The 12,459-nt window shown below is 43.1% G+C and overlaps 2 non-coding genes across 2 annotated transcripts; both read left to right on the top strand.

Annotated features, from left to right (window-relative positions):
* The first annotated feature begins 7,907 nt into the window (after window positions 1–7,907).
* trnaf-gaa (transfer RNA phenylalanine (anticodon GAA)) lies at window positions 7,908–7,982 on the top strand. The gene has a single exon. It is a non-coding gene; the product is annotated as a tRNA-Phe (tRNA).
* A 144-nt stretch (window positions 7,983–8,126) lies between these two features.
* trnak-uuu (transfer RNA lysine (anticodon UUU)) lies at window positions 8,127–8,199 on the top strand. Its single transcript has one exon. It is a non-coding gene; the product is annotated as a tRNA-Lys (tRNA).
* Window positions 8,200–12,459: the final 4,260 nt, after the last annotated feature.

Here is a 12,459-nt window from a genome sequence, read left to right as displayed (position 1 = left end):
GGTTGCCTTGTTAGGCTTCCTTTTGCATGAACATGTTGGTTTTCATGTCTTTGGTGGGGGCTTCAGGTCCTGTTTTTGTCAACATACTCCTCTATTCTAATACAAAGAAAATGGTCAAATGAACCTCAAGAGAATAATATAACTACATAAAAGTTTTTTAGTGTTACTTGACTTTTACTGAAGGGTATTAGAACACATTTCTAAAATAAATGTGTTTTATTTTTTTTTCATTTTGATGTTCTTAACTGTAGTAACATTTATGGTGTTACGGGTCGGTTTCGACAGGGCGGCGACCCTAACACAAGAGAAAGGTTAAATCTTCTGCATAAATAAACTTTACATGACTAAACTTTACAAGATATAAACATAACAACTCTAGAGCCACATCAGCCCGTTTGACATTATAATGTGTTTAATGCAGCTTTGTGCACAGGTGTTTACGTTTTACAGAAACAAAACTTAAAAGTACATGGCTCATTTGCATAAACAGTGCACTCCTCGTGTCGCTGATGTGGTTCAGCTTCTTTCGGGCTAAAAGACATGACTCGGTGAAATATGAGGATGTGCTGCTGATGGTTTTGTCTGTAAATGGTGGAAAAGGTTCGTGGTGCTTGAAGTTTTTCACTGGCACCAACTTTCAGCGTTCACAGCGATAGTGAATTAGACACGAGCGAACAAAATCATGGAGGCGGGGACACGTGGAGGTGACGACAGAGAAGGCAAACAAGGGAAGCAGAGAAATCAAAACTGAATATAAGCATTACATCGATATATACGATATGTTAAAATCCATATCGAGTTTAAAAATATCTATATATATTTAAAATATCGAGATATCGCCCACCCCTGGTGTTTCTATCCCAATGGGAGGAGGCCCCGGGGAAGACCCAGGACACACTGGAGGGACTTTGTCTCTGGGCTGACCTGGGAACACCTCGAGGGGTCCCCAGGAGAAGCTGGAGGACGTGTCTGGGGTGAAGGAAGTCTGGGAGTCCCTGCTCAGACTTCTGCCCCTGCGACCCGGCTGGATGGATGAACGCGGAAGGGAGGTGAGGAAGAACTTCTGAGCAGTACAAACAGTGTAAGAGGAACTAGTTATAAAGTCTGTTCTGAACTCAAATCGTGTCATGTTAAAAATGATTTAGTGGAGTCTTCTGGATGTGAAAAAGAAGGAACAGCTGCATTTCATCTGCTTTCATTTACTCTCACAGAAAAGACAAAATATACACTTCAAATCAGCACACGCCGGTATTCACTGAAGAAGAGAGGAACAGAGGAAGAGTGGAACAGAGGAGAGAGGAACAGAGGAGGAGAGGTGCAGAGGAGGAGAGGAAGAGAGGAACAGAGGAGGAGAGGGCAGAGAGAGGAGAGGTGTAGAGGAAGAGTGGAACCAGAGGGAGGAGAGAGGAACACAGAGAGGAGAGAGGAACAGAGGAGGAGAGGTGCAGAGGAAAGGAAGAGAGGAGGTGAGGTGAGGTGCAGAAGAGGATGAAGACGAGATGGTCAGAAGATGAAGAGGAAGAGGAGAGGGTCAGAGGAGGAAGAAGAGGGTCAGAGGAGGAAGAGGAAGAGACAAAACGATCTGAACTTTAAAATGCAACAGAAATGGACTTGTATTTGACACGCGCCCTTTAAATCTCGACGCGGCTCAAGAAGAGGAAAAGTGAAATGGTTCCCGGGTGTGAAAAGTGTCCGGTTTAAGGTCAAAGCTCTTTTCTTCCGACTCCGACTTCAGATCCGGGCCTCGAGTCGCTCCGCCTCATGCATAATTCACGGCCTTTTTTCATAAGCGCTTTTCAAAGTGGACAAAACCGCTCCCCCCCCCCCCCCTCCGCCGGAACATCGATACAGAACGCTGACGAGTGCGTGGCGGCGGCGCGGAGGCACGGGAGGCGATTACGTACCGTTCCGACGCCGAGGAACAAAGCCGGGGTCGATGAAGCGCCTGGGGAGAGGGAAGTCGATGGCTCTGAAACGGGGGGATGCGGAGAAAAGGAAAATGGGAATGGAATGTGCAGGTATGGATCTGTGACGTCACAAACTGTAAGAAAGAGAAAGAGAAAGAGAAAGAGAAAGAGAAAGAGAAAGAGAAAGAGCGAAGGATCCGAAATGTAAAATCATCCCCAAAAAGTGTTTGAAAAAGTTGGGGTAATGTTCCAGAATGAACTTTAGGAGAAAATGTGTTTTGCGTTTGAACGTGTGAAGAATGATTTGAAAGTTTGATTTTCTAAACTCTGTAAAGGATTAGAATTAAAATAACTGAACCAGGACTAAACCGGGACTAAACTAAAACTAAACCAGGACTAAACCAGGACTAAACCAGGACTAAACCTGGATTAAAAAAGGACTAAACCAGGATTAAACCAGGACTAAACCAGGATTAAACCAGGATTAAACCAGGACTAAACTAGGATTAAACCAGGATTAAACCAGGACTAAACCAGATCTAAACAAGTACTAAACCAGGATTAAAAAAGGATTAAACCAGGACTAAACAAGGATTAAAAAAGGACTAAACCAGGATTAAACCAGGACTAAACAAGGATTAAACCAGGATTAAACTAGGATTAAACCAGGATCTAAACCAGGACTAAACTAGGATTAAACCAGGATTAAACCAGGACTAAACCAGGACTATACCAGATCTAAACAAGTACTAAACCAGGATTAAAAAAAGGTTTAAACCAGGATTAAACCAGGATTAAACCAGGACTAAACTAGGACTGAATCAGGACTAAATTAGTTCCAAACCAGATCCAAACTGGTACTAAATCAAGTCTAAACCAGGACTAAACAAGGACTAAACCAGGACTAACCCAGATCCAAACAAGTACTAAACTGGAACTGAATCAGGACTAAACCAGACCTAAATCAGGTCTAAATTAATTCCAAACCAAATGCAAATTGGAACAAAACCAGGACTGAACCAGGTCTAAATCAGGTCTGAACCAAACTGGGACTAAACCAGGTCTTACCCAGGTCTTGAACAGTACTAAACCAGGTCTAAACCTAGTTTGACAGGTCTCAGGGGCAGGTGCACAGACAGGACAGGTGCACAGACAGGACAGGTGCACAGACAGGACAGGTGCACAGACAGGACAGGTGCAGAGTTCAGATTTGAGGTGAGATCAGGTGAAACAGTTGGACAGACACATGGACAGGTTTGTGTTCTGATGAAACGAGCTCCTGCAGCCTAAATCGACAGTGACGTCTATTGATTCACGCTGCCCCGTCGAAATAAGATACTTTTTTTTCCGTTTACAGTTGGAAGGATCCAATAAAACCAAACCCTGACCTCCCCAGTTTGACAAGCTGATTCTTTGGAAACAAAATAAAATATAATGTAATGAAAATAACTATAACATCAAATATTAAATCCAAACTATTCAATCATCTAAAATATTCTGCTGCAAATTGAACACACACGTCGATGTTTAACTGGTCCAAACACACAATAAAACCAAAACACTTTTACTTTGACTTGTTACTCCACTTGTGCCTCAGGAGCTCAAATCGACGGTATTTAAACTGTGACAGCGCTGGGGGTTGTGCTCATAGGCTGTAACACTAGGGAGCTCAAATGGATGAGTAGCTCAAATCGATAGGACACAGGGACACCTCATTTTCAAACCACGAAAAGGAGAAGAATTTTAATCTGTCTCATTTGTTCCTACCACTCTCACCTCACGGCAAGAGGGTCCCAGGACTTGAGGACTGTCTCTGTGAACTGTGTGTGAGACCTGTGTGTGAGGACCTGTGTGAGGAGCTGTGAGGAGTGAGCTGTGAGGCACTGTGAAGAACTGTGTGGAGATGTGAGGACCTGTGTGGGGCTGTGAAGAGCTATGAGGAGCTGTGTGGAGGGCTGTTAGGCACTGTGTGGAGCTGTGAGGACCTGTGTGGAGCTGTGAGGACCTGTGAGGAGCTATGAGGAACTATAAGGAGTTGCTACAAGCTGTTAGACGCTGTGAGAAGCTGCGAGGAGCTGTGAGGAGCTGTGTGGAGTTTTATGGAGGTGTGTGGAGCTATGAGGAGCTGTGAGGAACTGTGAGGACCTGTGACAAGCTGTAAGGACCCGTGTGGACCTGTGAGGAGCCATGTGGAGCTTGGAGAAGCTGTGAGGACCCGTGTTGAGCTGTGAGAAGCTGTGAGGAGCTGTGAGGACCCGTGTGGAGCTGTGAGAAGCTGTGAGGAGCTGTGAGGACCTGTGTGGACGTGTGAAGAGCTGGGAGGAGCTGTAAGGACCTGTGTGGAGCTGTGAGGACCTGTGAGGACCTGTGAAGAGCTGTGAGGAGCTGTAAAGACCTGTGTGGAGCTGTGAGGACCTGTGTGGAGCTGTGAGGAGTTCTGAGGAGCACTGAGGATTTTTGTGGAGCTGTGAGGCACTGTGAAGAACTGTGTGGAGATGTGAGGACCTGTGTGGGGCTGTGAAGAGCTATGAGGAGCTGTGTGGACCTGTGAGGAGCTGTGAGGACCCGTGTGGACGTGTGAGGAGCTGTGAGGACCTGTGTGGAGCTGTGAGGACCTGTGAGGACCTGTGTGGAGCTGTGAGGAGCTGTAAGGTCCTGTGTGGAGCTGTGAGGACCTGTGAGGACCTGTGAGCTGTGAGGACCTGTGTGGAGCTGTGAGGACCTGTGAGGACCTGTGTGGAGCTGTGAGGACCTGTGATGGAGCTGTGAGGACCTGTGAGGACCTGTGTGGAGCTGTGAGGACCTGTGAGGAGCTGTGAGGAGCTGTGAGGTCCTGTGTGGAGCTGTGAGGACCTGTGAGGAGCTGTTCTGAGCTGTGAGAAGCTGTTTGTAGCTGTGTGAAGCAGTATGGAGCTGTACGGAGGTGTGTGGAGCTATGAGGACCTGTGAGGAGTTGTTACAAGCTGTTACAAGCTATCAGAAGCTGTTTTTAATTGTTACAAGCTGTGAGGAGCTGTGAGAAGTTGTTCGTAGCTGTGTGAAGCTGTGTGAAGCTATGTGGAGCTATGCGGAGCTGTTCTGAGCTGTGAGAAGCTGTTTGGAGCTGTGTGAAGCTGTGAAGAGACATGATTAAAGGTCATAATATTGACTCTGTCCTTGGGTTCAGGTGTTACACATGTCAGCCGTGTTCTCTCCACGCGGCACACAGCTGTTTCCATGGCAACAGAGTGACAGAGGCGAGCGTGTCTTCATTGGCGTTTCTCTTCAGTGTGGAGAGAAGAATGTAAATGTAGAAAACGACAATTACCCATCACAGTGTACACGTGCAGAGGGCGCGAGAGGAACTTCAACCATCTCAGCACCGATGTTAACGTTCTGACTGTTCAGTAACAGTACAAAATAATATTACTCAAGTAGAAGTACAAAGTAATGGTCCAAGAAATGACTCAAGTAAGAGTAAAAAGTATTTGGGAAAAGAATAAATGTCGGGACGTAACATCTGATTTATCAAAAATGTGTCAAAATAGTTCTAAACCAGGACTAGATCAGACTCAAACCAGATCTAAACTAGAACTAAACCAGGACTTATCTAGGTCCAAACTGGGACAGATCTAAACCAAGTCTTAATGAGGACTGAATCAATATTGAGTCAGGACTAAACTAGGATTAAACCAGGACTAAATCAGGCTGAAACAAAAAGTAAACGAGGTCTAAACAAGTACTAATCCAGGACTAAACCAGGATTTAAAACAGATTTAATCCAGGACTAAACCAGGATTTAAAACAGATTTAATCCAGGACTAAACCAGGATTTAAAACAGATTTAATCCAGGACTAAACCAGGTCTAAATTAGGTTGAAACCAGGTCTAAACCAGAACTAAACCAGGATTAAACTAGGATTTAAAGCAGGTCTAAACCAGGACTAAACCAGGATTAAACTAGGATTTAAACCAGGACTAAATCAGGACTAAACCAGGTTGAAATCAGGACTAAACCACATGTAAAAAAAGAACTAAACCAGGACTAAACCAGGTGTAAACAAGTACTAAACCAGGATTTAAAGCAGGTCTGAACCAGGACTAAACCAGGTCTAAATCAGGCTGAAACAAAAACTAAACAAGGTCCAAACAAGTACTAAACCAGGGCTAAACCGGGATTTAAAGCAGGTCTAAACCGGGACTAAATTAGGTTGAAACCAGAACTAAACCAGGTGTAAACAAGAACTAAACCAGGTCTAGACCAGGACTAAACTAGGATTAAACCGGGACTAAATCAGGTCTAAATCAGATTGAAACAAGTACTAAACCAGGACTAAACCAGGTCTGACCCAGGACAGGTCTCAGGGGCAATTGCACAGACATGTCAGGGGCCAGTGTTGTGAAGGTGACTTTTAAAATGTAATCCCCTACAGATTACAGATTACATACCCCAAAATGTAGTTTGTAACAGAATCCATTAAATTACTTAAAGTGAGTAATGTAATCTGAATACTTTGGATTACTTGATTTGCTGTAGAGAAACAAAGACGAGGAAAATAAAAAGCCCAGACTTTACTGAACCGTATTAAAAATATTATTGATAGAAGACGAGAAGACACGTCCACGCAGCAGGATTTAGTCCTGTTAAATCCTGTTTGAGACCTAGTTTAGACCTGGTTTTGGTCCTGGTTTAGACCTGGATTAGTCTTGGTTTAGATCTGGATAAGTCTTGGTTTAGTCTTGGTTTAGACCTGGTTTAGACCTGGTTTTAGTCCTGATTTAGTCCTGGTTTAGTCCTGGTTTTACACCTGATTTAGACCTGGTTTAGTCTTGGTTTAGTCTTGGTTTAGACCTGGTTTAGACCTGGTTTAGTCCTGATTTAGTCCTGGTTTAGTCCTGGTTTTACACCTGATTTAGACCTGGTTTAGTCTTGGTTTAGTCCTGGTTTAGACCTGGTTTAGTCTTGGTTTAGTCTTGGTTTAGTCCTGGTTTAGACCTGGTTTAGTCTTGGTTTAGTCTTGGTTTAGTCCTGGTTAGACCTGTTTTGGACCTGGATTTGGTCCTGGTTTAATCCTAGTTTAGACTTAGTTTATACCTGGTTTTACACCTGGTTTAGACCTGGTTTAGACCTGGTTTGGACCTGGGTTTAGACCTGGTTTAGAGTCTGGCAATGAGTGGAATTACCAAAAAAAAAAAAAAAAAAAAGTGAAAACCGAAAAATACCACCATGTAATCCAACAGTGTCAGGGGCATATTTCAGATTTGAGGTATGGAGGACCTTTAATGCCAAACCGTGGAACATTGAGAGAGACAAGCAGACCTTTACGTAACAGGTTCAAAGCTCCTTCTCTAAAAATCTTGAGTTCTGTTTGAGCTGTTAAACTTTAGTCCTCCACTCTGCAGTTTTCACTCGTTCTTTTTTTATATCAAAGTTAAATTATACTCCACTGCAGTGAGTATTTTTCTGGTATCACGAAAGAAGAAACGAAACAGAAGAGGAAAAAAGCAGCTGAAGGATGAAGTGTCGGGTTCCACTGGCAGGAAATGGAGCTCTGAAAGAAAAATATCAAAACCAAAAAGTCAAAAAGCCGTCCGGATGTCAACCCGAGCTTTTACAGTACGAACGTGTGAAGGTGTGATCTAACAGGAAAAGGTTAATGAGGGTTATTGGAACTGTCTTAAAGCCGACCTCTTCTGTAAAATCCACCGTTTTCTACTTGTTTCTCCTCCTCATTAACCCTCTGAAGTTGTATTTGGAAGTGATTCATGTTTGAGTCATCTTTATTCTCCTGTATTTAAGACGTCATTACTCTGATCTACCTCTGTTTTCAGTTCCTCCGGTTCACGCCCACTGTGACGTACACACTTCCTTCTCCAGTTTGATGTTCTTCATGGGTGATACTCGTAGGATGTGTCGTCTTTTTGATCCAAATGTGAAAAAAAAAAAACAAAAAAAAAAAAAAACTCTAGTGTGATGTGTAGAGCTGTATATGTGCACTAGCTATGATTTCAGTAATCTGTGCTGAAATAGCTCAGTTGGGAGAGCGTTAGACTGAAGATCTAAAGGATCCCTGGTTCAAGTCCCGGGTTTTGGCAGACATGGTGTTTGCTGTGCTTCAGCTTCATGTTGCTGTTCAGGATTTACACAACTGCACCTACCTTCTAATCTGAAGATCCATGGTTCAAGTCCCTGTTCAGGCAATTCTAGATTTACAAGAACAAGACTACAAAAGAAAGAGAGCCTGGGTAGCTCAGTCGGTAGAGCATCAGACTTTTAATCTGAGGGTCCGGGGTTCAAGTCCCTGTTCAGGTGTTTCTACATTTGTAACAACAAGAACAGTTGGAAATAATCACTGGATGTAGGTAATAAACCGTGGAGCTCGGAGTGAAGTCTTCTAGCACGACAATGAACTTCTCAATTGTTTCTTAAATGATTACAAACATGAAACATTGATAAAGCCAAACTTTCATGATACAAGAACAGACCACAGCTACTTTTCAAAGAAACCCAAATTGTATTTATAAGATGAATCGTTGCAAAGCAAGTGGCCATAAACCAGACCTAAATAATAATAATGCTCAGACGGTAGAACACCAGACTTTAAGCAACAAAATTGGGTATCAGTGATTGCTTTAGGCTTTAGGAGGATTTGTCATCCTGACATTTATGGCCACGTCAGTTCCCATTGGACACCACAGTTTTCTAACGAGGAACTCAGCGCACTTGTTTCTTTTATTAAGTCATTCTAGATCAATATTGTGATTTAAAATGTCCAAATTATAACAAAATGTACATGGGTGTCAGAGACCCCGTCCACACTAGTTTGTATTCGAGTTGTTTTCATTGTGGATGCAGTGTTAGTGATTAAACACTAATCTGATAGAAAACGGCTCCAGAGATGGAACGATCTGGTGCCTCCAACTCCTACGAATTCATCTGAGTACAGATCTGATCCGGCACTGTGAGGACACCTGAAAACACTGATACTCTGATGTAGTTCTGTGCACCGTGAAGTAATTCACCACCAAAACACTAAGAGTCTAGAATATTTGTCCATTCATATAAACATGTGTCTGTGTGTACGACCTGCAGACGTATAATCTCTGAAAAGTTTAATATGAACCATCTCCAACACGACAGAAACACAGAACAGACTCACCATCAGCAGAACACCCCTCTGTCACAGAGAGAACACTCATATTTAACTGAGTCGTGTCTTGAACCACATCAGCGACACAATAACGAGCTGTTTTTTTGAGGCTTAGTTTATGAATGAAACATGTGGTTTTAAGTTTTGTTTCTGTAAAACGTAAACAAATGTGATCAAAGCTGTGTGGATAGAGAAGACTTACAGACACAGAAACGACGTGTCTGGACGCAGATCGTTTCTGATACAGTGATTCGTTTCTTTGTAAACGTAAGCAGAGACTATAACTGAGGTTCTACATTACACAAAAAGCACTCTTGTGAGCTGTTCTAATGTTGTTCCTCCTCAAAAACAGACCTGCAGTTGTGTTTGTTTCATTCACATGTCTGAGTAACTCTGCATTATTCAAATTGACTCTCACAGAATCAGTTGGAACTTTTTCTCAGGGTTTGTATGAGTCCAATCTGTTCTAGAGTTCATTTAACATTTTTGGAAATGTTCATTCAGTAAGACTGGACCAAAGTTCCTGTTTAACCCTGAAATCAAGAGTTATATTAATGTTTTGAGAGAAAACAGATAACACTTTGTAGAGTTATTCTGATGTAGCTAAACAACACACAGAGGTGTTTTATTTTGACACTTTATTTGAGTTAATTTAAGATGAAATTATGAACAAAACTGGTTCAAGCTGGTCGACTCTCACGGGAGTGGGTGGGTGGTGGGTGGGAGGAGTCAAATTAATTACTATGGGAAGCTGAATGACACTAGAGGAAGTTGAATTAATTTCAACCAGATCAACTCTGGCAAATAACCCCAACTGCAACCCCCATTTAACTTTCAAATAGTTAAAATAACACATGTTGTGTTAAAAACAATATTTTACCCTGAAATTTTAAACCCTCCACTTTTTGCTGTCTACATCTCCAAAGCTCAAAATGCTCTGTTCCACTTTGTGATGTCATGAAATGGTACTTTTCAAGTGAACAGCTCCTTTTCCCCTCTAGTGAAGAAGAGATCGGTAATTTCAGGTTTGAACTTATCCAAATGATTCTAGTGAAGGTGTGTGAAGTTTAAAAACACAGTGGAGCACTTCCTGTGTCATTTTGAGAGAAGAACTGAGCTTAAATGTGCAGGTTTGTGTGTTGAACATGTGAATGAAACAAAACACAACTCCAGGTCTGTGTGTGATGAGGAAACTACATTTGAACATGGATCAGAAAATAGCATCATATTGGGCCTTTTAAAGATGCATTGTGTAACTTTTCTTCATGGAGACCAAACCAGACTAAGTGACAGGTCAGATCTGTGGAGAGGCGACCTCGCTCACAGTCACAATGTCTGCTTTTCTAGATATTTTTGAGCTATAATAATAAATAATAAATGTAAAGTAGAGCTGTTTAATGTCACATTGTGGAACATTCCAGGCAGAGCAATGAGATCTCCATAGACAAACCAAAAAAGTTCCACAGTGCACCTTTATTGCTCCACTGTGGAAGATTTGAGGCAGATTTCCCGGTGCTAAAATAAGCTGTGCTCTAAAGGTTTGAGCTGCGTCCGAGAAACACGGAGGGACTCTCCATTAACTCCCCTGCCCCCCCGTCACCTCACGTTTACATCATCTCCACGGCGACACGCTGGGAGGGCATCCGGGTTAATCTGACGCTTCACTCTGGGAGGGCATCCGGGTTAATTTACACCACACACCTGTCACTCAAACTCTGCCTCCGTGAACAGCAGATGTGACGCAGAGCAGAGACACTAAAACCAGGACTGAACCAGGACTAAACCAGGACTAAACCAGGACTAAACCAGGACTAAACCAGGACTAAACCAGGACTAAACCAGGACTAAAGCAGGACTAAAGCAGGACTAAACCAGGACTAAAGCAGGACTAAACCAGGACTAAAGCAGGACTAAACCAGGACTAAAGCAGGACTAAACTAAGACTGAACCAGAACTAAACCTGGACTAAACCAGGAATGAATCAGAACTAAACCCAGACTCAACCAGGACTAAACAAAGACAAAACAAAGACTAAACCAGAACTAAAGCAGGACTAAACCAGGACTAAACCAGGACTGAACCAGGACTAAAGCAGGAGTAAACCAGATCCAAACCAGGACTAAATCAGGACTAAATCAGGGACTAAACCAGGATTGAACCAGGCCTGAACCAGAACTAAACCAGGACTGAACCAGCACTAAACCTGGACTAAACCAGGACTAAACAAAGACAAAACAAAGACTAAACCAAGACTGAACCAGGTCTACATCAGGACTAAACCAGGAGTGAAACAGGTTCAAAGTGGGACTCGTCCAGATCTAACCAAGGGTTAAACCAGGTCTAAACCAGGACAGGTCTCAGGGGCAGGTGCACAGACAGGACAGGTGCAGATTTCAGATTTGAGTTGATGATTTTGAAGAGAGCATAAATACATGTGTTCTCTTTGTATTCATATTAAACCAGTGTATTCTCTTGGCATTCAGATTCAAACAGCAGGTTTAATGTTTTGTCCTTGGCCAGTGGTAAACAGTCACATTTTTATACAGCGTTTTCCACCTTCAAGGCTCAAAGCGTTTTACAACAAGGAAACACTCACACATCACACACGATGGGAGACGATGGGGATTTAGGGCGTTTCCACACTGCTAGTTTGATTATTTAGTCTGCACCAGACAATAAAATTGTTATTAAGTAGCAGATAGACCCCAGTGTGGTCCGCCCTCACACAGGCAAACCAACCAAAACTGGTCCGACGACGTGTCTCTGTTTCCAATTACCAATACTGATGTTCCCAGTTAAGACCACGGGCCGTCCTCATCTCAACTTATCATCACAAACTCAGAAAACAGCAACATGTAGAACAAACTCACCGCATCAGCCCAGAGCAGAAGATCTGAGCTCGGGAAACAGCAGCAACAGCAATAAAGACACGGGGAACATCAGGACCTCTCTGTGTGTGCAGATCCCGAACAGGGGTGCGCACCCCCAATTTTGACTCAGCCACAGGTCACATTGGTACTTGCTCTGATGGTGTATATTACATTCTCTGTATTGGCCATTGTTGGCAAAATAATAAAAAAATTAGTCGTGGCTGCGTCTGGAAAAAAATCTGTTAACACACTGGAGTTGTAGAGCGCGTCATTTCAGACAGAGGAAACACGTGTCCCTCCCATGATGCTTTTTCAGTACTTCGTTTGGACTGTCTATGGTTTGGACCAGAGTTTGTGTTCATACCAGAGGAACCGCACCAAAGTTTGACATTTAGTGCGGATTCAAGCGAACCGAGACCGCCTCTTTTTTGAGTTCTCGGTCCACTTGATTTGGTGCGGGTCCGAGACCGATTGAAGATTTCACACCAATGAAAACAAACTGAACGAAGAGTTTTTGGTTCGAATGGACCATTTGGTGTGCACCAACTACTG

This window comes from Boleophthalmus pectinirostris, unplaced genomic scaffold (assembly GCF_026225935.1).
Source record: "Boleophthalmus pectinirostris isolate CB_2022bp ecotype Guang Dong unplaced genomic scaffold, ASM2622593v1 HiC_scaffold_17, whole genome shotgun sequence".
Lineage (NCBI taxonomy): Eukaryota > Metazoa > Chordata > Actinopteri > Gobiiformes > Gobiidae > Boleophthalmus > Boleophthalmus pectinirostris.
Note: the sequence above shows the minus strand (reverse complement) of the source record. Positions and strands in the feature narration are given on the sequence as shown.